We start from the raw sequence: 24657 nt of genomic DNA, 5'->3' as shown, positions 1-24657 counted from the left end.
TCATAATATGGAGATTAATCTTGCATTAGACCTGCAATAACTCCCAAAAATTGTCCAGGAATGGATTTCCTTCATAAAAAATGATTAGTCTGCATACCATCTTGAAGCAGGAGCCCGGCTAGCTCAGTCCGTAGAGCATGAGACTCTTAATATCAGGGTCGTGGGTTTGAGCCCCACGTTGGGTGAAAATGAGTCATTTTTGCTGGATTATTGCATTGACTCTCATAATCTGGTGAATATTCTTGCATTAGACATGCAATAACTATCAAAAATGGTATCTCCCTTGGTTTCTCATTGGTGGGAAATTTAACTTCAAGATTAGGTAGGGTATGAGTCTAGATGAACACACCACAATATCACTCATATTCGAGTAGTAAACAGGCCAACCTGAACTGTAAAACATCCCATAAGTGAAGGTAAGGCATAAGTTAGGAGTGAACTGAACACTGTTATGGGCAATTGGACTTCAAATAAAGTGTGTAAGGCAGTGAGGTTACTTTTTTCATGTTATGCAGATTAAACACACAGGGGAATTAGCTCAAATGGTAGAGCGCTGGCTTAGCTTGCGAGAGGTAGCGGGATCGATGCCCGCATTCTCCATTATAAAATTTGCATACATTTTATTTTTAACTTGTCATTGCCAAGGTCATTGCAGAGTAAGAACAGAAAAATCACAGATGGCTTTCAAATATGGTCTCATTATAACAACTAAAGTGGTTTAATCAAAAGGGTTCAGGTATTCTTTAGCATGTGAGAGGAATTTGAATTCTTATGCAATCTCAAAATGAAGTTCTCACAACTTCCATTTTCATTTTCTCTTATTTTTTTTGACACTCTGTCCTCTGAAGGATGTATAAATCTGGCTTTCCTTGCAAAACAAGAGTAGAGGAATATCCAGGATTTGATTTTCTTCACAAAAAGGAATTGGTCTGCATACTGTCTTAAGGAGGGAACCCGGCTAGCTCAGTCGGTAGAGCATGAGACTCTTAATCTCAGGGTCGTGGGTTCGAGCCCCATGTTGGGCGAAAACGAGTAATTTTTGCCTGAATATTGCATTGACTCTCATAATATGGAGATTAATCTTGCAATAGACATGCAATAACTCCCAAAAATTGTCCAGGAATGGATTTCCTTCATAAAAAATGATTAGTCTGCATACCATCTTGAAGTGGGAGCCCGGCTAGCTCAGTCGGTAGAGCATGAGACTCTTAATCTCAGGGTCGTGGGTTCAGAGCCCCACGTTGGGCGAAAATGAGTAATTTTTGCTGGACTCTCATAATCTGGTGATTATTCTTGCATTAGACATGCAATAACTATCAAAAATGGTATCTCCCTTGGTTTCTCATTGGTGGGAAATTTAACTTCAAGATTAGGTAGGGTATGAGTCTAGATGAACACACCACAATATCACTCATATTCGAGTAGTAAACAGGCCAACCTGAACTGTAAAACATCCCATAAGTGAAGGTAAGGCATAAGTTAGGAGTGAACTGAACACTGTTATGGGCAATTGGACTTCAAATAAAGTGTGTAAGGCAGTAAGGTTACTTTTTTCATGTTATGCAGATTAAACACACAGGGGAATTAGCTCAAATGGTAGAGTGCTCGCTTAGCATGTGAGAGGTAGCGGTATCGATGCCCGCATTCTCTATTATAAAATTTGCATACATTTTATTTTTAACTTGTCATTGCCAAGGTCATTGCAGAGTAAGAACAGAAAAATCACAGATGGCTTTCAAATATGGTCTCATTATAACAACTAAAGTGGTTTAATCAAAAGGGTTCAGGTATTCTTTAGCATGTGAGAGGAATTTGAATTCTTATGCAATCTCAAAATGAAGTTCTCACAACTTCCGTTTTCATTTTCTCTTATTTTTTTTGACACTCTGTCCTCTGAAGGATGTATAAATCTGGCTTTCCTTGCAAAACAAGAGTAGAGGAATATCCAGGATTTGATTTTCTTCACAAAAAGGGATTGGTCTGCATACTGTCTTAAGGAGGGAGCCCGGCTAGCTCAGTCGGTAGAGCATGAGACTCTTAATCTCAGGGTCGTGGGTTCGAGCCCCACGTTGGGCGAAAACGAGTAATTTTTGCCTGAATATTGCATTGACTCTCATAATATGGAGATTAATCTTGCATTAGACCTGCAATAACTCCCAAAAATTGTCCAGGAATGGATTTCCTTCATAAAAAATGATTAGTCTGCATACCATCTTGAAGCAGGAGCCCGGCTAGCTCAGTCCGTAGAGCATGAGACTCTTAATCTCAGGGTCGTGGGTTTGAGCCCCACGTTGGGTGAAAATGAGTCATTTTTGCTGGATTATTGCATTGACTCTCATAATCTGGTGAATATTCTTGCATTAGACATGCAATAACTATCAAAAATGGTATCTCCCTTGGTTTCTCATTGGTGGGAAATTTAACTTCAAGATTAGGTAGGGTATGAGTCTAGATGAACACACCACAATATCACTCATATTCGAGTAGTAAACAGGCCAACCTGAACTGTAAAACATCCCATAAGTGAAGGTAAGGCATAAGTTAGGAGTGAACTGAACACTGTTATGGGCAATTGGACTTCAAATAAAGTGTGTAAGGCAGTGAGGTTACTTTTTTCATGTTATGCAGATTAAACACACAGGGGAATTAGCTCAAATGGTAGAGCGCTGGCTTAGCTTGCGAGAGGTAGCGGGATCGATGCCCGCATTCTCCATTATAAAATTTGCATACATTTTATTTTTAACTTGTCATTGCCAAGGTCATTGCAGAGTAAGAACAGAAAAATCACAGATGGCTTTCAAATATGGTCTCATTATAACAACTAAAGTGGTTTAATCAAAAGGGTTCAGGTATTCTTTAGCATGTGAGAGGAATTTGAATTCTTATGCAATCTCAAAATGAAGTTCTCACAACTTCCATTTTCATTTTCTCTTATTTTTTTTGACACTCTGTCCTCTGAAGGATGTATAAATCTGGCTTTCCTTGCAAAACAAGAGTAGAGGAATATCCAGGATTTGATTTTCTTCACAAAAAGGAATTGGTCTGCATACTGTCTTAAGGAGGGAACCCGGCTAGCTCAGTCGGTAGAGCATGAGACTCTTAATCTCAGGGTCGTGGGTTCGAGCCCCATGTTGGGCGAAAACGAGTAATTTTTGCCTGAATATTGCATTGACTCTCATAATATGGAGATTAATCTTGCAATAGACATGCAATAACTCCCAAAAATTGTCCAGGAATGGATTTCCTTCATAAAAAATGATTAGTCTGCATACCATCTTGAAGTGGGAGCCCGGCTAGCTCAGTCGGTAGAGCATGAGACTCTTAATCTCAGGGTCGTGGGTTCAGAGCCCCACGTTGGGCGAAAATGAGTAATTTTTGCTGGACTCTCATAATCTGGTGATTATTCTTGCATTAGACATGCAATAACTATCAAAAATGGTATCTCCCTTGGTTTCTCATTGGTGGGAAATTTAACTTCAAGATTAGGTAGGGTATGAGTCTAGATGAACACACCACAATATCACTCATATTCGAGTAGTAAACAGGCCAACCTGAACTGTAAAACATCCCATAAGTGAAGGTAAGGCATAAGTTAGGAGTGAACTGAACACTGTTATGGGCAATTGGACTTCAAATAAAGTGTGTAAGGCAGTAAGGTTACTTTTTTCATGTTATGCAGATTAAACACACAGGGGAATTAGCTCAAATGGTAGAGTGCTCGCTTAGCATGTGAGAGGTAGCGGTATCGATGCCCGCATTCTCTATTATAAAATTTGCATACATTTTATTTTTAACTTGTCATTGCCAAGGTCATTGCAGAGTAAGAACAGAAAAATCACAGATGGCTTTCAAATATGGTCTCATTATAACAACTAAAGTGGTTTAATCAAAAGGGTTCAGGTATTCTTTAGCATGTGAGAGGAATTTGAATTCTTATGCAATCTCAAAATGAAGTTCTCACAACTTCCGTTTTCATTTTCTCTTATTTTTTTTGACACTCTGTCCTCTGAAGGATGTATAAATCTGGCTTTCCTTGCAAAACAAGAGTAGAGGAATATCCAGGATTTGATTTTCTTCACAAAAAGGGATTGGTCTGCATACTGTCTTAAGGAGGGAGCCCGGCTAGCTCAGTCGGTAGAGCATGAGACTCTTAATCTCAGGGTCGTGGGTTCGAGCCCCACGTTGGGCGAAAACGAGTAATTTTTGCCTGAATATTGCATTGACTCTCATAATATGGAGATTAATCTTGCATTAGACCTGCAATAACTCCCAAAAATTGTCCAGGAATGGATTTCCTTCATAAAAAATAATTAGTCTGCATACCATCTTGAAGTGGGAGCCCGGCTAGCTCAGTCGGTAGAGCATGAGACACTTAATCTCAGGGTCGTGGGTTCGAGCCCCATGTTGGGTGAAAATGAGTAATTTTTGCTGGATTATTGCATTGACTCTCATAATCTGGTGAATATTCTTGCATTAGACATGCAATAACTATCAAAAATGGTATCTCCCTTGGTTTCTCATTGGTGGGAAATTTAACTTCAAGATTAGCTAGGGTATGAGTCTAGATGAACACACCGCAATATCACTCATATTCGAGTAGTAAACAGGCCAACCTGAACTGTAAAACATCCCATAAGTGGGGGTAAGGCATAAGTTAGGAGTGAACTTAACACTGTTATGGGCAATTGGTCTTCAAATAAAGTGTGGAAGGCAATAAGGTTACTTTTTTCATGTTATGCAGATTAAACACACAGGGGAATTAGCTCAAATGGTAGAGCGCTCGCTTAGCATGCGAGAGGTAGCGGGATCGATGCCCGCATTCTCCATTATAAAATTTGCATACATTTTATTTTTAACTTGTCATTGCCAAGGTCATTGCAGAGTAAGAACAGAAAAATCAAAGATGGCTTTCAAATATGGTCTCATTATAACAACTAAAGTGGTTTAATCAAAAGGGTTCAGGTATTCTTTAGCATGTGAGAGGAATTTGAATTCTTATGCAATCTCAAAATGAAGTTCTCTCAACTTCCATTTTCATTTTCTCTTATTTTTTTTGACACTCTGTCCTCTGAAGGATGTATAAATCTGGCTTTCCTTGCAAAACAAGAGTAGAGGAATAGCCAGAATTTGATTTTCTTCACAAAAAGGGATTGGTCTGCATACTGTCTTGAGGAGGGAACCCGGCTAGCTCAGTCGGTAGAGCATGAGGCTCTTAATCTCAGGGTCGTGGGTTCGAGTCCCACGTTGGGCGAAAACGAGTAATTTTTGCCTGAATATTGCATTGACTCTCATAATATGGAGATTAATCTTGCAATAGACATGCAATAACTCCCAAAAATTGTCCAGGAATGGATTTCCTTCATAAAAAATGATTAGTCTGCATACCATCTTGAAGTGGGAGCCCGGCTAGCTCAGTCGGTAGAGCATGAGACTCTTAATCTCAGGGTCGTGGGTTCAGAGCCCCACGTTGGGCGAAAATGAGTAATTTTTGCTGGACTCTCATAATCTGGTGATTATTCTTGCATTAGACATGCAATAACTATCAAAAATGGTATCTCCCTTGGTTTCTCATTGGTGGGAAATTTAACTTCAAGATTAGGTAGGGTATGAGTCTAGATGAACACACCACAATATCACTCATATTCGAGTAGTAAACAGGCCAACCTGAACTGTAAAACATCCCATAAGTGAAGGTAAGGCATAAGTTAGGAGTGAACTGAACACTGTTATGGGCAATTGGACTTCAAATAAAGTGTGTAAGGCAGTAAGGTTACTTTTTTCATGTTATGCAGATTAAACACACAGGGGAATTAGCTCAAATGGTAGAGTGCTCGCTTAGCATGTGAGAGGTAGCGGTATCGATGCCCGCATTCTCTATTATAAAATTTGCATACATTTTATTTTTAACTTGTCATTGCCAAGGTCATTGCAGAGTAAGAACAGAAAAATCACAGATGGCTTTCAAATATGGTCTCATTATAACAACTAAAGTGGTTTAATCAAAAGCGTTCAGGTATTCTTTAGCATGTGAGAGGAATTTGAATTCTTATGCAATCTCAAAATGAAGTTCTCACAACTTCCGTTTTCATTTTCTCTTATTTTTTTTGACACTCTGTCCTCTGAAGGATGTATAAATCTGGCTTTCCTTGCAAAACAAGAGTAGAGGAATATCCAGGATTTGATTTTCTTCACAAAAAGGGATTGGTCTGCATACTGTCTTAAGGAGGGAGCCCGGCTAGCTCAGTCGGTAGAGCATGAGACTCTTAATCTCAGGGTCGTGGGTTCGAGCCCCACGTTGGGCGAAAACGAGTAATTTTTGCCTGAATATTGCATTGACTCTCATAATATGGAGATTAATCTTGCATTAGACCTGCAATAACTCCCAAAAATTGTCCAGGAATGGATTTCCTTCATAAAAAATAATTAGTCTGCATACCATCTTGAAGTGGGAGCCCGGCTAGCTCAGTCGGTAGAGCATGAGACACTTAATCTCAGGGTCGTGGGTTCGAGCCCCATGTTGGGTGAAAATGAGTAATTTTTGCTGGATTATTGCATTGACTCTCATAATCTGGTGAATATTCTTGCATTAGACATGCAATAACTATCAAAAATGGTATCTCCCTTGGTTTCTCATTGGTGGGAAATTTAACTTCAAGATTAGCTAGGGTATGAGTCTAGATCAGGGGTGCTCATAGTACGGCCCGCGGGCCGCCTGCGGCCCGGCAAGCCTTCCTTGGCGGCCCGCGGACCTTGCCGACAATCGTACCTGGGCTTAAAAAAATTATGTATTAGTGTTAGAAAACACCGCCGCAGCAGCGCTTGACTGAGAGGACTCGGAGACTGATAATGACCGCTCCCCCGGCCCCCACAGAGCAGAGGCTTTGTCGTATTTCACCTCTTATCGCCCCTGCTCTGACAATCACTTCTCCCCCGGCCCCCACAGAGCAGAGGGGAGATGCAGGGGCGCTAAGAGGTGAAATACGACAGAGCCTCTGCTCTGTGGGGCCGGGCGACCCCTAGAAGCGCATTCCTGCTGAGATGTGTGAAAGCGTAGTGTTGACACAGAGGACACACTCATTCTTGCACAGATCCGCCCTCCCCCTTAGTGTACTGCTGGCTGTGATTGTGTCTCACTTTGCTTCATTCCGTTCTGCACTGGGTGTTGCGTGGGCAGAGACGCCCACACCAGAGAGACCCGCCACGTCATCGAAAATTGGAAGTGCGCCTTCATTTCTACGTCCAGGAGAGACAGCTAGCAGGAGAAAGCCGCGAGTTCTGCCTAGTCTGCAGCCGAGGCGACAGAATGCCAGTCCTGACTCCTGAAGAGAGGCCATTGAGAACTATTCAAATGCAGAGCCTGCCATTGTCGCGCCGCGTGCACCCCGCCTCCTCGCCATTAGCTCCCAGGGTAATTAATGTGCCCGAGCACACCCTCCTTCAGGCTCTGTCCTCTTTGTCTCAATTGACACGGAGCTGTGTGCAATAAACATCAGCTGGTACCTTGGGGTAGTGACGTGCGCACGGTGCGCTGTGAGCCTGCCCCCATCCTGGCCACTTCTCTGACCCCCCCACCCCTGGGAAGGATAAAATCGGGGCTTCTTCCGAGTTAAGACTGCACCTCCTGTAACTTAAGTGTGCTAAGGGAGGGACCCACTTAAACAATGGAAGATTCCGAGGATGCTAAAGAGCTCTTAAACTGCACATGTGATTAGGCGCTCACACTTATTCACTGACTTACACGAGTGTCTACAACTTTCACTTTTTAGTGGTGCATAGACATATGTGCAGAATACACTGTGGCTAAAGGCACGGGTCTGTGACGTCCTCTGCAAACATTCCCAAAGGCGCTGGAAGTTTTAGGCTTCGCGGCGGTACCTTGCTCTGGGCTGATATCTGGGTAACTGCTCTGGGTTCAAGGGCTGCAAAGCGAAGAATAAGCCCATGTTTGTCGACACCCCTCTGTGCTGGGGCATGTTTATTTATATATATTTTTCTAGCGCACAGCCTCCTGCCGTCCGGGCTTCAGGGCGCTGTAGAAGGAATGAGGGGCTAGGCGAGGAGTACAATAAGTATGTTTAAGTCCCAGGGAACAGTCACTGCTTGCATGGGGGTACATGTACACATGCATGTACAGAGGGTCAGCAATTTAAAGCAAGCATTGGCATAGCTAATAGGTCTTGTTGGTTTTACTCTTGGTCCTATAATTATAATATGCTTTACAAGTTGGTCTGATTATCAGAAAATCAGATCCATTCTCTAAGTTAGAGGGATCGAGAGGGAGGGCAGGAGGGAGAGAGAGAGGTCGAGAGGGAGGGCAGGAGGGAGAGAGAGAGGTCGAGAGGGAGGGCAGGAGGGAGAGAGAGATGGAGAGTTGGAGAGGGGGAGAGAGGGCAGGAGGGAGAGGGAGGGCAGGAGGGAGAGAGAGATGGAGAGTTGGAGAGGGGGAGAGAGGGCATGAGGGAGAGCGAGGGCAGGAGGGAGAAAGAGATGGAGAAGGAGGGCAGGAGGGAGAGAGAGGGCAGGAGGGAGAGGGAGGGCAGGAGGGAGAGAGAGGGCAGGAGGGAGAGAGAGATGGAGAGGGAGAGAGAGGGCAGGAGGGAGAGAGAGGGCAGGAGGGAGAGGGAGATGGAGAGGGAGGGCAAGAGGGAGAGGGAGGGCAAGAGGGAGAGGGAGGGCAGGATGGAGAGGGAGGGCAGGAGGGAGAGGGAGGGCAGGAGGGAGAGAGAGGGCAGGGCAGGAGGGTGAGAGAGGGTGGGAGGGAGAGGGAGGGCAGGAGGGAGAGAGAGGGCAGGAGGGAGAGAGGGCAGGAGGGAGAGAGGGCAGGAGGGAGAGAGGGCAGGAGGGAGAGAGGGCAGGAGGGAGAGAGAGCTGGAGAGGGAGAGAGAGGGCAGGAGGGAGAGAGAGGGCAGAAGGGAGAGGGAGGGCAGGAGGGAGAAAGAGATGGAGAAGGAGGGCAGGAGGGAGAGAGAGGGCAGGAGGGAGAGAGAGGGCAGGAGGGAGAGGGAGGGCAGGAGGGAGAGAGAGGGCAGGAGGGAGAGAGAGATGGAGAGGGAGAGAGAGGGCAGGAGGGAGAGAGAGGGCAGAAGGGAGAGGGAGGGCAGGAGGAAGAGAGAGATGGAGAAGGAGGGCAGGAGGGAGAGAGAGGGCAGGAGGGAGAGAGAGGGCAGGAGGGAGAGGGAGGGCAGGAGGGAGAGAGAGGGCAGGAGGGAGAGGGAGGGCAGGAGGGAGAAAGAGATTGAGAGGGAGAAAGAGGGCAGGAGGGAGAGGAAGCGCAGGAGGGAGAGAGAGGGCAGGAGGGAGAGATAGAGAGGGAAGGAGGGAGAGAGATGGAGAGGGAGAGAGATGGAGAGGGAGAGAGAATGCAGGAGGGAGAGAGATCGAGAGAGAGGGCAGGAGGAAAGGGAGGGCAGGAGGGAGAGAGAGAGATCGAGAGAGAGGGCAGGAGGGAGAGGGAGGGAAGGAAGGAGAGGGAGGGCAGGAGGGAGAGAGAGATGGAGAGGGAGGGCAGGATGGAGAGGGAGGGCAGGGGGGAGAGAGATGTATGTATGATTGGTCTGGTAGCTCAGTGGATGAAGGCATCTGCTGCAGGGACCTGTGTGCAACCTCATGGTCACAAGTTTTCGTTTTGCTTTAGCCCCGCCCCCTCCCCCTCTGACCCCGCCCCCACTAGTGCGGCCCTCGGCCACAACCCACACTGTAAATTTGGCCCCCGAGAGAAAGTTTGTGAGTACCCATGGTCTAGATGAACACACCGCAATATCACTCATATTCGAGTAGTAAACAGGCCAACCTGAACTGTAAAACATCCCATAAGTGGGGGTAAGGCATAAGTTAGGAGTGAACTTAACACTGTTATGGGCAATTGGTCTTCAAATAAAGTGTGGAAGGCAATAAGGTTACTTTTTTCATGTTATGCAGATTAAACACACAGGGGAATTAGCTCAAATGGTAGAGCGCTCGCTTAGCATGCGAGAGGTAGCGGGATCGATGCCCGCATTCTCCATTATAAAATTTGCATACATTTTATTTTTAACTTGTCATTGCCAAGGTCATTGCAGAGTAAGAACAGAAAAATCACAGATGGCTTTCAAATATGGTCTCATTATAACAACTAAAGTGGTTTAATCAAAAGGGTTCAGGTATTCTTTAGCATGTGAGAGGAATTTGAATTCTTATGCAATCTCAAAATGAAGTTCTCACAACTTCCGTTTTCATGTTCTCTTATTTTTTTTGACACTCTGTCCTCTGAAGGATGTATAAATCTGGCTTTCCTTGCAAAACAAGAGTAGAGGAATATCCAGGATTTGATTTTCTTCACAAAAAGGGATTGGTCTGCATACTGTCTTAAGGAGGGAACCCGGCTAGCTCAGTCGGTAGAGCATGAGGCTCTTAATCTCAGGGTCGTGGGTTCGAGCCCCACGTTGGGCGAAAACGAGTAATTTTTGCCTGAATATTGCATTGACTCTCATAATATGGAGATTAATCTTGCATTAGACCTGCAATAACTCCCAAAAAGTGTCCAGGAATGGATTTCCTTCATAAAAAATAATTAGTCTGCATACCATCTTGAAGTGGGAGCCTGGCTAGCTCAGTCGGTAGAGCATGAGACTCTTAATTTCAGGGTCGTGGGTTCGAGCCCCACGTTGGGCGAAAATGAGTAATTTTTGCTGGACTCTCATAATCTGGTGATTATTCTTGCATTAGACATGCAATAACTATCAAAAATGGTATCTCCCTTGGTTTCTCATTGGTGGGAAATTTAACTTCAAGATTAGGTAGGGTATGAGTCTAGATGAACACACCACAATATCACTCATATTCGAGTAGTAAACAGGCCAACCTGAACTGTAAAACATCCCATAAGTGAAGGTAAGGCATAAGTTAGGAGTGAACTGAACACTGTTATGGGCAATTGGACTTCAAATAAAGTGTGTAAGGCAGTGAGGTTACTTTTTTCATGTTATGCAGATTAAACACACAGGGGAATTAGCTCAAATGGTAGAGCGCTCGCTTAGCATGCGAGAGGTAGCGGTATCGATGCCCGCATTCTCCATTATAAAATTTGCATACATTTTATTTTTAACTTGTCATTGCCAAGGTCATTGCAGAGTAAGAACAGAAAAATCACAGATGGCTTTCAAATATGGTCTCATTATAACAACTAAAGTGGTTTAATCAAAAGGGTTCAGGTATTCTTTAGCATGTGAGAGGAATTTGAATTCTTATGCAATCTCAAAATGAAGTTCTCACAACTTCCGTTTTCATTTTCTCTTATTTTTTTTGACACTCTGTCCTCTGAAGGATGTATAAATCTGGCTTTCCTTGCAAAACAAGAGTAGAGGAATATCCAGGATTTGATTTTCTTCACAAAAAGGGATTGGTCTGCATACTGTCTTAAGGAGGGAGCCCGGCTAGCTCAGTCGGTAGAGCATGAGACTCTTAATCTCAGGGTCGTGGGTTCGAGCCCCACGTTGGGCGAAAACGAGTAATTTTTGCCTGAATATTGCATTGACTCTCATAATATGGAGATTAATCTTGCATTAGACCTGCAATAACTCCCAAAAATTGTCCAGGAATGGATTTCCTTCATAAAAAATAATTAGTCTGCATACCATCTTGAAGTGGGAGCCCGGCTAGCTCAGTCGGTAGAGCATGAGACTCTTAATCTCAGGGTCGTGGGTTCGAGCCCCACGTTGGGTGAAAATGAGTAATTTTTGCTGGATTATTGCATTGACTCTCATAATCTGGTGAATATTCTTGCATTAGACATGCAATAACTATCAAAAATGGTATCTCCCTTGGTTTCTCATTGGTGGGAAATTTAACTTCAAGATTAGCTAGGGTATGAGTCTAGATGAACACACCGCAATATCACTCATATTCGAGTAGTAAACAGGCCAACCTGAACTGTAAAACATCCCATAAGTGGAGGTAAGGCATAAGTTAGGATTGAACTTAACACTGTTATGGGCAATTGGACTTCAAATAAAGTGTGGAAGGCAATAAGGTTAGTTTTTTCATGTTATGCAGATTAAACACACAGGGGAATTAGCTCAAATGGTAGAGCGCTCGCTTAGCATGCGAGAGGTAGCGGGATCGATGCCCGCATTCTCCATTATAAAATTTGCATACATTTTATTTTTAACTTGTCATTGCCAAGGTCATTGCAGAGTAAGAACAGAAAAATCAAAGATGGCTTTCAAATATGGTCTCATTATAACAACTAAAGTGGTTTAATCAAAAGGGTTCAGGTATTCTTTAGCATGTGAGAGGAATTTGAATTCTTATGCAATCTCAAAATGAAGTTCTCACAACTTCCATTTTCATTTTCTCTTATTTTTTTTGACACTCTGTCCTCTGAAGGATGTATAAATCTGGCTTTCCTTGAAAAACAAGAGTAGAGGAATATCCAGGATTTGATTTTCTTCACAAAAAGGGATTGGTCTGCATACTGCCTTAAGGAGGGAACCCGGCTAGCTCAGTCGGTAGAGCATGAGGCTCTTAATCTCAGGGTCGTGGGTTCGAGCCCCACGTTGGGCGAAAACGAGTAATTTTTGCCTGAATATTGCATTGACTCTCATAATATGGAGATTAATCTTGCATTAGACATGCAATAACTCCCAAAAATTGTCCAGGAATGGATTTCCTTCATAAAAAATGATTAGTCTGCATACCATCCTAAAGTGGGAGCCCGGCTAGCTCAGTCAGTAGAGCATGAGACTCTTAATCTCAGGGTTGTGGGTTCGAGCCCCACGTTGGGCGAAAATGAGTAATTTTTGCTGGACTCTCATAATCTGGTGATTATTCTTGCATTAGACATGCAATAACTATCAAAAATGGTATCTCCCTTGGTTTCTCTTTGGTGGGAAATTTAACTTCAAGATTAGGTAGGGTATGAGTCTAGAAGAACACACCACAATATCACTCATATTCGAGTAGTAAACAGGCCAACCTGAACTGTAAAACATCCCATAAGTGGAGGTAAGGCATAAGTTAGGAGTGAACTTAACACTGTTATGGGCAATTGGACTTCAAATAAAGTGTGGAAGGCAGTAAGGTTACTTTTTTCATGTTATGCAGATTAAAAACACAGGGGAATTAGCTCAAATGGTAGAGCGCTCGCTTAGCATGCGAGAGGTAGCGGGATCGATGCCCGCATTCTCCATTATAAAATTTGCATACATTTTATTTTTAACTTGTCATTGCCAAGGTCATTGCAGAGTAAGAACAGAAAAATCACAGATGGCTTTCAAATATGGTCTCATTATAACAACTAAAGTGGTTTAATCAAAAGGGTTCAGGTATTCTTTAGCATGTGAGAGGAATTTGAATTCTTATGCAATCTCAAAATGAAGTTCTCACAACTTCCATTTTCATTTTCTCTTATTTTTTTTGACACTCTGTCCTCTGAAGGATGTATAAATCTGGCTTTCCTTGCAAAACAAGAGTAGAGGAATATCCAGGATTTGATTTTCTTCACAAAAAGGGATTGGTCTGCATACTGTCTTAAGGAGGGAACCCGGCTAGCTCAGTCGGTAGAGCATGAGGCTCTTAATCTCAGGGTCGTGGGTTCGAGCCCCACGTTGGGCGAAAACGAGTAATTTTTGCCTGAATATTGCATTGACTCTCATAATATGGAGATTAATCTTGCATTAGACCTGCAATAACTCCCAAAAAGTGTCCAGGAATGGATTTCCTTCATAAAAAATAATTAGTCTGCATACCATCTTGAAGTGGGAGCCTGGCTAGCTCAGTCGGTAGAGCATGAGACTCTTAATTTCAGGGTCGTGGGTTCGAGCCCCACGTTGGGCGAAAATGAGTAATTTTTGCTGGATTATTGCATTGACTCTCATAATCTGGTGAATATTCTTGATTAGACATGCAATAACTATCAAAAATGGTATCTCCCTTGGTTTCTCATTGGTGGGAAATTTAACTTCAAGATTAGGTAGGGTATGAGTCTAGATGAACACACCACAATATCACTCATATTCGAGTAGTAAACAGGCCAACCTGAACTGTAAAACATCCCATAAGTGAAGGTAAGGCATAAGTTAGGAGTGAACTGAACACTGTTATGGGCAATTGGACTTCAAATAAAGTGTGGAAGGCAGTAAGGTTACTTTTTTCATGTTATGCAGATTAAACACACAGGGGAATTAGCTCAAATGGTAGAGCGCTCGCTTAGCATGCGAGAGGTAGCGGGATCGATGCCCGCATTCTCCATTATAAAATTTGCATACATTTTATTTTTAACTTGTCATTGCCAAGGTCATTGCAGAGTAAGAACAGAAAAATCACAGATGGCTTTCAAATATGGTCTCATTATAACAACTAAAGTGGTTTAATCAAAAGGGTTCAGGTATTCTTTAGCATGTGAGAGGAATTTGAATTCTTATGCAATCTCAAAATGAAGTTCTCACAACTTCCATTTTCATTTTCTCTTATTTTTTTTGACACTCTGTCCTCTGAAGGATGTATAAATCTGGCTTTCCTTGCAAAACAAGAGTAGAGGAATATCCAGGATTTGATTTTCTTCACAAAAAGGGATTGGTCTGCATACTGTCTTAAGGAGGGAACCCGGCTAGCTCAGTCGGTAGAGCATGAGGCTCTTAATCTCAGGGTCGTGGGTTCGAGCCCCACGTTGGGCGAAAACGAGTAATTTTTGCCTGAATATTGCATTGACTCTCATAATATGGAGATTAATCTTGCATTAGACCTGCAATAACTCCCAAAAATTGTCCAGGAATGGATTTCCTTCATAAAAAATAATTAGTCTGCATACCATCTTGAAGTGGGAGCCTGGCTAGCTCAGTCGGTAGAGCATGAGACTCTTAATTTCAGGGTCGTGGGTTCGAGCCCCACGTTGGGCGAAAATGAGTAATTTTTGCTGGATTATTGCATTGACTCTCATAATCTGGTGAATATTCTTGATTAGACATGCAATAACTATCAAAAATGGTATCTCCCTTGGTTTCTCATTGGTGGGAAATTTAACTTCAAGATTAGGTAGGGTATGAGTCTAGATGAACACACCACAATATCACTCATATTCGAGTAGTAAACAGGCCAACCTGAACTGGAAAACATCCCATAAGTGAAGGTAAGGCATAAGTTAGGAGTGAACTGAACACTGTTATGGGCAATTGGACTTCAAATAAAGTGTGGAAGGCAGTAAGGTTACTTTTTTCATGTTATGCAGATCAAACACACAGGGGAATTAGCTCAAATGGTAGAGCGCTCGCTTAGCATGCGAGAGGTAGCGGGATCGATTCCCGCATTCTCCATTATAAAATTTGCATACATTTTATTTTTAACTTGTCATTGCCAAGGTCATTGCAGAGAAAGAACAGAAAAATCACAGATGGCTTTCAAATATGGTCTCATTATAACAACTAAAGTGGTTTAATCAAAAGGGTTCAGGTATTCTTTAGCATGTGAGAGGAATTTGAAATCTTATGCAATCTCAAAATGAAGTTCTCACAACTTCCATTTTCATTTTCTCTTATTTTTTTTTGACACTCTGTCCTCTGAAGGATGTATAAATCTTGCTTTCCTTGCAAAACAAGAGTAGAGGAATATCCAGGATTTGATTTTCTTCACAAAAAGGGATTGGTCTGCATACTGTCTTAAGGAGGGAGCCCGGCTAGCTCAGTCGGTAGAGCCTGAGACTCTTAATCTCAGGGTCGTGGGTTGGAGCCCCACGTTGGGCGAAAACGAGTAATTTTTGCCTGAATATTGCATTGACTCTCATAATATGGAGATTAATCTTGCATTAGACATGCAATAACTCCCAAAAATTGTCCAGGAATGGATTTCCTTCATAAAAAATGATTAGTCTGCATACCATCTTGAAGTGGGAGCCCGGCTAGCTCAGTCGGTAGAGCATGAGACTCTTAATCTCAGCGTCGTGGGTTCAAGCCCCACGTTGGGCGAAAATGAGTAATTTTTGCTGGACTCTCATAATCTGGTGATTATTCTTGCATTAGACATGCAATAACTATCAAAAATGGTATCTCCCTTGGTTTCTCATTGGTGGGAAATTTAACGTCAAGATTAGGTAGGGTATGAGTCTAGATGAACACACCACAATATCACTCATATTCGAGTAGTAAACGGGCCAACCTGAACTGTAAAACATCCCATAAGTGAAGGTAAGGCATACGTTAGGAGTGAACTGAACACTGTTATGGGCAATTGGACTTCAAATAAAGTGTGTAAGGCAGTGAGGTTACTTTTTTCATGTTATGCAGATTAAACACACAGGGGAATTAGCTCAAATGGTAGAGCGCTCGCTTAGCATGCGAGAGGTAGCGGGATCGATGCCTGCATTCTCCATTATAAAATTTGCATACATTTTATTTTTAACTTGTCATTGCCAAGGTCATTGCAGAGTAAGATCAGAAAAATCACAGATGGCTTTCAAATATGGTCTCATTATAACAACTAAAGTGGTTTAATCAAAAGGGTTCAGGTATTCTTTAGCATGTGAGAGGAATTTGAATTCTTATGCAATCTCAAAATGAAGTTCTCACAACTTCCATTTTCATTTTCTCTTATTTTTTTTGACACTCTGTCCTCTGAAGGATGTATAAATCTGGCTTTCCTTGCAAAACAAGAGTAGAGGAATATCCAGGATTTGATTTTCTTCACAAAAAGGGATTGGTCTGCATACTGCCTTAAGGAGGGAACCCGGCTAGCTCAGTCGGTAGAGCATGAGGCTCTTAATCTCAGGGTCGTGGGTTCGAGCCCCACGTTGGGCGAAAACGAGTAATTTTTGCCTGAATATTGCATTGACTCTCATAATGTGGAGATTAATCTTGCATTAGACATGCAATAACTCCCAAAAATTGTCCAGGAATGGATTTCCTTCATAAAAAATGATTAGTCTGCATACCATCCTGAAGTGGGAGCCCGGCTAGCTCAGTCGGTAGAGCATGAGACTCTTAATCTCAGGGTCGTGGGTTCGAGCCCCACGTTGGGCGAAAATGAGTAATTTTTGCTGGACTCTCATAATCTGGTGATTATTCTTGCATTAGACATGCAATAACTATCAAAAATGGTATCTCCCTTGGTTTCTCATTGGTGGGAAATTTAACTTCAAGATTAGCTAGGGTATGAGTCTAGATGAACACACCACAATATCACTCATATTCGAGTAGTAAACAGGCCAACCTGAACTGTAAAACATCCCATAAGTGAAGGTAAGGCATAAATTAGGAGTGAACTGAACACTGTTATGGGCAATTGGACTTCAAATAAAGTGTGTAAGGCAGTGAGGTTACTTTTTTCATGTTATGCAGATTAAACACACAGGGGAATTAGCTCAAATGGTAGAGCGCTTGCTTAGCATGCGAGAGGTAGCGGGATCGATGCCCGCATTCTCCATTATTAAATTTGCATACATTTTATTTTTAACTTGTCATTGCCAAGGTCATTGCAGAGTAAGAACAGAAAAATCACAGATGGCTTTCAAATATGGTCTCATTATAACAACTAAAGTGGTTTAATCAAAAGGGTTCAGGTATTCTTTAGCATGTGAGAGGAATTTGAATTCTTATGCAATCTCAAAATGAAGTTCTCACAACTTCCGTTTTCATGTTCTCTTTTTTTTTTTGACACTCTGTCCTCTGAAGGATGTATAAATCTGGCTTTCCTTGCAAAACAAGAGTAGAGGAATATCCAGGATTTGATTTTCTTCACAAAAAGGGATTGGTCTGCATACTGTCTTAAGGAGGGAGCCCGGCTAGCTCAGTCGGTAGAGCATGAGACTCTTAATCTCAGGGTCGTGGGTTCGAGCCCCACGTTGGGCGAAAACGAGTAATTTTTGCCTAAATATTGCATTGACTCTCATAATATGGAGATTAATCTTGCATTAGACCTGCAATAACTCCCAAAAATTGTCCAGGAATGGATTTCCTTCATAAAAAATGATTAGTCTGCATACCATCTTGAAGTGGGAGCCGGCTAGCTCTGTCAGTAGAGCATGAGACTCTTAATCTCAGGGTCGTGGGTTCAGAGCCCCACGTTGGGCGAAAATGAGTAATTTTTGCTGGACTCTCATAATCCGGTGATTATTCTTGCATTAGACATGCAATAACTATCAAAAATGGTATCTCCCTTGGTTTCTCATTGGTGGGAAATTTAACTTCAAGATTAGGTAGGGTATGAGTCTAGATGAACACACCACAATATCACTCATATTCGAGTAGTAAACAGGCCAACCTGAACTGTAAAACATCCCATAAGTGAAGGTAAGGCATAAGTTAGGAGTGAACTGAACACTGTTATGGGCAATTGGACTTCAAATAAAGTGTGTAAGGCAGTGAGGTTACTTTTTTCATGTTATGCAGATTAAACACACAGGGGAATTAGCTCAAATGGTAGAGCGCTCGCTTAGCATGCGAGAGGTAGCGGTATCGATGCTTGCATTCTCCATTATAAAATTTGCATACATTTTATTTTTAACTTGTCATTGCCAAGGTCATTGCAGAGTAAGAACAGAAAAATCACAGATGGCTTTCAAATATGGTCTCATTATAACAACTAAAGTGGTTTAATCAAAAGGGTTCAGGTATTCTTTAGCATGTGAGAGGAATTTGAATTCTTATGCAATCTCAAAATGAAGTTCTCACAACTTCCGTTTTCATTTTCTCTTATTTTTTTTGACACTCTGTCCTCTGAAGGATGTATAAATCTGGCTTTCCTTGCAAAACAAGAGTAGAGGAATATCCAGGATTTGATTTTCTTCACAAAAAGGGATTGGTCTGCATACTGTCTTAAGGAGGGAGCCCGGCTAGCTCAGTCGGTAGAGCATGAGACTCTTAATCTCAGGGTCGTGGGTTCGAGCCCCACGTTGGGCGAAAACGAGTAATTTTTGCCTGAATATTGCATTGACTCTCATAATATGGAGATTAATCTTGCATTAGACCTGCAATAACTCCCAAAAATTGTCCAGGAATGGATTTCCTTCATAAAAAATAATTAGTCTGCATACCATCTTGAAGTGGGAACCCGGCTAGCTCAGTCGGTAGAGCATGAGACTCTTAATCTCAGGGTCGTGGGTTCTAGCCCCACGTTGGGTGAAAATGAGTAATTTTTGCTGGATTATTGCATTGACTCTCATAATCTGGTGAATATTCTTGCATTAGACATGCAATAACTATCAAAAATGGTATCTCCCTTGGTTTCTCATTGGTGGGAAATTTAACTTCAAGATTAGCTAGGGTATGAGTCTAGATGAACACACCGCAATATCACTCATATTTGAGTAGTAAACAGGCCAACCTGAACTGTAAAACATCCCATAAGTGGAGGTAAGGCATAAGTTAGGATTGAACTTAACACTGTTATGGGCAATTGGACTTCAAATAAAGTGTGGAAGGCAATAAGGTTAGTTTTTTCATGTTATGCAGATTAAACACACAGGGGAATTAGCTCAAATGGTAGAGCGCTCGCTTAGCATGCGAGAGGTAGCGGGATCGATGCCCGCATTCTCCATTATAAAATTTGCATACATTTTATTTTTAACTTGTCATTGCCAAGGTCATTGCAGAGTAAGAACAGAAAAATCAAAGATGGCTTTCAAATATGGTCTCATTATAACAACTAAAGTGGTTTAATCAAAAGGGTTCAGGTATTCTTTAGCATGTGAGAGGAATTTGAATTCTTATGCAATCTCAAAATGAAGTTCTCACAACTTCCATTTTCATTTTCTCTTATTTTTTTTGACACTCTGTCCTCTGAAGGATGTATAAATCTGGCTTTCCTTGAAAAACAAGAGTAGAGGAATATCCAGGATTTGATTTTCTTCACAAAAAGGGATTGGTCTGCATACTGCCTTAAGGAGGGAACCCGGCTAGCTCAGTCGGTAGAGCATGAGGCTCTTAATCTCAGGGTCGTGGGTTCGAGCCCCACGTTGGGCGAAAACGAGTAATTTTTGCCTGAATATTGCATTGACTCTCATAATATGGAGATTAATCTTGCATTAGACATGCAATAACTCCCAAAAATTGTCCAGGAATGGATTTCCTTCATAAAAAATGATTAGTCTGCATACCATCCTGAAGTGGGAGCCCGGCTAGCTCAGTCAGTAGAGCATGAGACTCTTAATCTCAGGGTTGTGGGTTCGAGCCCCACGTTGGGCGAAAATGAGTAATTTTTGCTGGACTCTCATAATCTGGTGATTATTCTTGCATTAGACATGCAATAACTATCAAAAATGGTATCTCCCTTGGTTTCTCTTTGGTGGGAAATTTAACTTCAAGATTAGGTAGGGTATGAGTCTAGAAGAACACACCACCATATCACTCATATTCGAGTAGTAAACAGGCCAACCTGAACTGTAAAACATCCCATAAGTGAAGGTAAGGCATAAGTTAGGAGTGAACTGAACACTGTTATGGGCAATTGGACTTCAAATAAAGTGTGTAAGGCAGTGAGGTTACTTTTTTCATGTTATGCAGATTAAACACACAGGGGAATTAGCTCAAATGGTAGAACGCTTGCTTAGCATGCGAGAGGTAGCGGGATCGATGCCCGCATTCTCCATTATAAAATTTGCATACATTTTATTTTTAACTTGTCATTGCCAAGGTCATTGCAGAGTAAGAACAGAAAAATCACAGATGGCTTTCAAATATGGTCTCATTATAACAACTAAAGTGGTTTAATCAAAAGGGTTCAGGTATTCTTTAGCATGTGAGAGGAATTTGAATTCTTATGCAATCTCAAAATGAAGTTCTCACAACTTCCGTTTTCATGTTCTCTTATTTTTTTTGACACTCTGTCCTCTGAAGGATGTATAAATCTGGCTTTCCTTGCAAAACAAGAGTAGAGGAATATCCAGGATTTGATTTTCTTCACAAAAAGGGATTGGTCTGCATACTGTCTTAAGGAGGGAACCCGGCTAGCTCAGTCGGTAGAGCATGAGGCTCTTAATCTCAGGGTCGTGGGTTCGAGCCCCACGTTGGGCGAAAACGAGTAATTTTTGCCTGAATATTGCATTGACTCTCATAATATGGAGATTAATCTTGCATTAGACCTGCAATAACTCCCAAAAATTGTCCAGGAATGGATTTCCTTCATAAAAAATAATTAGTCTGCATACCATCTTGAAGTGGGAGCCTGGCTAGCTCAGTCGGTAGAGCATGAGACTCTTAATTTCAGGGTCGTGGGTTTGAGCCCCACGTTGGGCAAAAATGAGTAATTTTTGCTGGATTATTGCATTGACTCTCATAATCTGGTGAATATTCTTGCATTAGATATGCAATAACTATCAAAAATGGTATCTCCCTTGGTTTCTCATTGTTGGAAATTTAACTTCAAGATTAGCTAGGGTATGAGTCTAGATAAACACACCGCAATATCACTCATATTCGAGTAGTAAACAGGCCAACCTGAACTGTAAAACATCCCATAAGTGGAGGTAAGGCATAAGTTAGGAGTGAACTTAACACTGTTATGGGCAATTGGACTTCAAATAAAGTGTGGAAGGCAGTAAGGTTACTTTTTTCATGTTATGCAGATTAAACACACAGGGGAATTAGCTCAAATGGTAGAGCGCTCGCTTAGCATGCGAGTGGTAGCGGGATCGATGCCCGCATTCTCCATTATAAAATTTGACAAACATTTTATTTTTAACTTGTCATTGCCAAGGTCATTGCAGAGTAAGAACAGAAAAATCACAGATGGCTTTCAAATATGGTCTCATTATAACAACTAAAGTGGTTTAATCAAAAGGGTTCAGGTATTCTTTAGCATGCGAGAGGAATTTGAATTCTTATGCAATCTCAAAATGAAGTTCTCACAACTTCCATTTTCATTTTCTCTCTCATAATCTGGTGATTATTCTTGCATTAGACATGCAATAACTATCAAAAATGGTATCTCCCTTGGTTTCTCATTGGTGGGAAATTTAACTTCAAGATTAGGTAGGGTATGAGTCTAGATGAACACACCACAATATCACTCATATTCGAGTAGTAAACAGGCCAACCTGAACTGTAAAACATCCCATAAGTGAAGGTAAGGCATAGGTTAGGAGTGAACTGAACACTGTTATGGGCAATTGGACTTCAAATAAAGTGTGTAAGGCAGTAAGGTTACTTTTTTCATGTTATGCAGATTAAACACACAGGGGAATTAGCTCAAATGGTAGAGCGCTTGCTTAGCATGCGAGAGGTAGCGGGATCGATGCCCGCATTCTCCATTATAAAATTTGCATACATTTTATTTTTAACTTGTCATTGCCAAGGTCATTGCAGAGTAAGAACAGAAAAATCACAGATGGCTTTCAAATATGGTCTCATTATAACAACTAAAGTGGTTTAATCAAAAGGGTTCAGGTATTCTTTAGCATGTGAGAGGAATTTGAATTCTTATGCAATCTCAAAATGAAGTTCTCACAACTTCCATTTTCATTTTCTCTTATTTTTTTTTTACACTCTGTCCTCTGAAGGATGTATAAATCTGGCTTTCATTGCAAAACAAGAGTAGAGGAATATCCAGGATTTGATTTTCTTCACAAAAATGAATTGGTCTGCATACTGTCTTAAGGAGGGAACCCGGCTAGCTCAGTCGGTAGAGCATGAGACTCTTAATCTCAGGGTCGTGGGTTCGAGCCACACGTTGGGCGAAAACGAGTAATTTTTGCCTGAATATTGCATTGACTCTCATAATATGGAGATTAATCTTGCATTAGACATGCAATAACTCCCAAAAATTGTCCAGGAATGGATTTCCTTCATAAAAAATGATTAGTCTGCATACCATCTTGAAGTGGGAGCTCAGTCGGTAGAGCATGAGACTCTTAATCTCAGGGTCGTGGGTTCGAGCCCCACGTTGGGCGAAAATGAGTAATTTTTGCTGGACTCTCATAATCTGGTGATTATTCTTGCATTAGACATGCAATAACTATCAAAAATGGTATCTCCCTTGGTTTCTCATTGGTGGGAAATTTAACTTCAAGATTAGGTAGGGTATGAGTCTAGATGAACACACCACAATATCACTCATATTCGAGTAGTAAACAGGCCAACCTGAACTGTAAAACATCCCATAAGTGAAGGTAAGGCATAAGTTAGGAGTGAACTGAACACTGTTATGGGCAATTGGACTTCAAATAAAGTGTGTAAGGCAGTGAGGTTACTTTTTTCATGTTATGCAGATTAAACACACAGGGGAATTAGCTCAAATGGTAGAGCGCTCGCTTAGCATGCGAGAGGTAGTGGTATCGATGCCCGCATTCTCCATTATAAAATTTGCATACATTTTATTTTTAACTTGTCATTGCCAAGGTCATTGCAGAGTAAGAACAGAAAAATCACAGATGGCTTTCAAATATGGTCTCATTATAACAACTAAAGTGGTTTAATCAAAAGGGTTCAGGTATTCTTTAGCATGTGAGAGGAATTTGAATTCTTATGCAATCTCAAAATGAAGTTCTCACAACTTCCGTTTTCATTTTCTCTTATTTTTTTTGACACTCTGTCCTCTGAAGGATGTATAAATCTGGCTTTCCTTGCAAAACAAGAGTAGAGGAATATCCAGGATTTGATTTTCTTCACAAAAAGGGATTGGTCTGCATACTGTCTTAAGGAGGGAGCCCGGCTAGCTCAGTCGGTACAGCATGAGACTCTTAATCTCAGGGTCGTGGGTTCGAGCCCCACGTTGGGCGAAAACGAGTAATTTTTGCCTGAATATTGCATTGACTCTCATAATATGGAGATTAATCTTGCATTAGACCTGCAATAACTCCCAAAAATTGTCCAGGAATGGATTTCCTTCATAAAAAATAATTAGTCTGCATACCATCTTGAAGTGGGAGCCCGGCTAGCTCAGTCGGTAGAGCATGAGACTCTTAATTTCAGGGTCGTGGGTTCGAGCCCCACGTTGGCTGAAAATGAGTAATTTTTGCTGGATTATTGCATTGACTCTCATAATCTGGTGAATATTCTTGCATTAGACATGCAATAACTATCAAAAATGGTATCTCCCTTGGTTTCTCATTGGTGGGAAATTTAACTTCAAGATTAGGTAGGGTATGAGTCTAGATGAACACACCACAATATCACTCATATTCGAGTAGTAAACAGGCCAACCTGAACTGTAAAACATCCCATAAGTGAAGGTAAGGCATACGTTAGGAGTGAACTGAACACTGTTATGGGCAATTGGCCTTCAAATAAAGTGTGTAAGGCAGTGAGGTTACTTTTTTCATGTTATGCAGATTAAACACACAGGGGAATTACCTCAAATGGTAGAGCGCTTGCTTAGCAATGCGAGAGGTAGTGGGATCGATGCCGGCATTCTCCATTATAAAATTTGCATACATTTTATTTTTAACTTGTCATTGCCAAGGTCATTGCAGAGTAAGAACAGAAAAATCACAGATGGCTTTCAAATATGGTCTCATTATAACAACTAAAGTGGTTTAATCAAAAGGGTTCAGGTATTCTTTAGCATGTGAGAGGAATTTGAATTCTTATGCAATCTCAAAATGAAGTTCTCACAACTTCCGTTTTCATTTTCTCTTATTTTTTTTGACACTCTGTCCTCTGAAGGATGTATAAATCTGGCGTTCCTTGCAAAACAAGAGTAGAGGAATATCCAGGATTTGGTTTTCTTCACAAAAAGGGATTGGTCTGCATACTGTCT

The 24657-nt window shown here is 41.6% G+C and overlaps 14 non-coding genes across 14 annotated transcripts; all 14 read left to right on the top strand.

Moving 5' to 3' along the window:
- The first annotated feature begins 2003 nt into the window (after positions 1-2003).
- On the top strand, positions 2004-2076 carry TRNAK-CUU (transfer RNA lysine (anticodon CUU)). The gene has a single exon. It is a non-coding gene; the product is annotated as a tRNA-Lys (tRNA).
- A 2040-nt stretch (positions 2077-4116) lies between these two features.
- On the top strand, positions 4117-4189 carry TRNAK-CUU (transfer RNA lysine (anticodon CUU)). The gene has a single exon. It is a non-coding gene; the product is annotated as a tRNA-Lys (tRNA).
- A 564-nt stretch (positions 4190-4753) lies between these two features.
- On the top strand, positions 4754-4826 carry TRNAA-AGC (transfer RNA alanine (anticodon AGC)). The gene has a single exon. It is a non-coding gene; the product is annotated as a tRNA-Ala (tRNA).
- A 1403-nt stretch (positions 4827-6229) lies between these two features.
- TRNAK-CUU (transfer RNA lysine (anticodon CUU)) lies at positions 6230-6302 on the top strand. The gene has a single exon. It is a non-coding gene; the product is annotated as a tRNA-Lys (tRNA).
- A 3628-nt stretch (positions 6303-9930) lies between these two features.
- Positions 9931-10003, top strand: TRNAA-AGC (transfer RNA alanine (anticodon AGC)). The gene has a single exon. It is a non-coding gene; the product is annotated as a tRNA-Ala (tRNA).
- Positions 10004-11405: 1402 nt separating this feature from the next.
- Positions 11406-11478, top strand: TRNAK-CUU (transfer RNA lysine (anticodon CUU)). Its single transcript has one exon. It is a non-coding gene; the product is annotated as a tRNA-Lys (tRNA).
- Positions 11479-12042: 564 nt separating this feature from the next.
- On the top strand, positions 12043-12115 carry TRNAA-AGC (transfer RNA alanine (anticodon AGC)). Its single transcript has one exon. It is a non-coding gene; the product is annotated as a tRNA-Ala (tRNA).
- A 977-nt stretch (positions 12116-13092) lies between these two features.
- TRNAA-AGC (transfer RNA alanine (anticodon AGC)) lies at positions 13093-13165 on the top strand. The gene has a single exon. It is a non-coding gene; the product is annotated as a tRNA-Ala (tRNA).
- A 988-nt stretch (positions 13166-14153) lies between these two features.
- On the top strand, positions 14154-14226 carry TRNAA-AGC (transfer RNA alanine (anticodon AGC)). The gene has a single exon. It is a non-coding gene; the product is annotated as a tRNA-Ala (tRNA).
- A 988-nt stretch (positions 14227-15214) lies between these two features.
- On the top strand, positions 15215-15287 carry TRNAA-AGC (transfer RNA alanine (anticodon AGC)). The gene has a single exon. It is a non-coding gene; the product is annotated as a tRNA-Ala (tRNA).
- Positions 15288-16912: 1625 nt separating this feature from the next.
- On the top strand, positions 16913-16985 carry TRNAK-CUU (transfer RNA lysine (anticodon CUU)). The gene has a single exon. It is a non-coding gene; the product is annotated as a tRNA-Lys (tRNA).
- A 755-nt stretch (positions 16986-17740) lies between these two features.
- On the top strand, positions 17741-17813 carry TRNAK-CUU (transfer RNA lysine (anticodon CUU)). The gene has a single exon. It is a non-coding gene; the product is annotated as a tRNA-Lys (tRNA).
- A 977-nt stretch (positions 17814-18790) lies between these two features.
- Positions 18791-18863, top strand: TRNAK-CUU (transfer RNA lysine (anticodon CUU)). The gene has a single exon. It is a non-coding gene; the product is annotated as a tRNA-Lys (tRNA).
- A 564-nt stretch (positions 18864-19427) lies between these two features.
- Positions 19428-19500, top strand: TRNAA-AGC (transfer RNA alanine (anticodon AGC)). The gene has a single exon. It is a non-coding gene; the product is annotated as a tRNA-Ala (tRNA).
- The last annotated feature ends 5157 nt before the right edge of the window (positions 19501-24657 follow it).

Source organism: Lissotriton vulgaris, chromosome 1_1 (genome assembly GCF_964263255.1).
Source record: "Lissotriton vulgaris chromosome 1_1, aLisVul1.2, whole genome shotgun sequence".
NCBI lineage: Eukaryota > Metazoa > Chordata > Amphibia > Caudata > Salamandridae > Lissotriton > Lissotriton vulgaris.
This window is presented reverse-complemented; position numbering and strand designations above follow the sequence as displayed.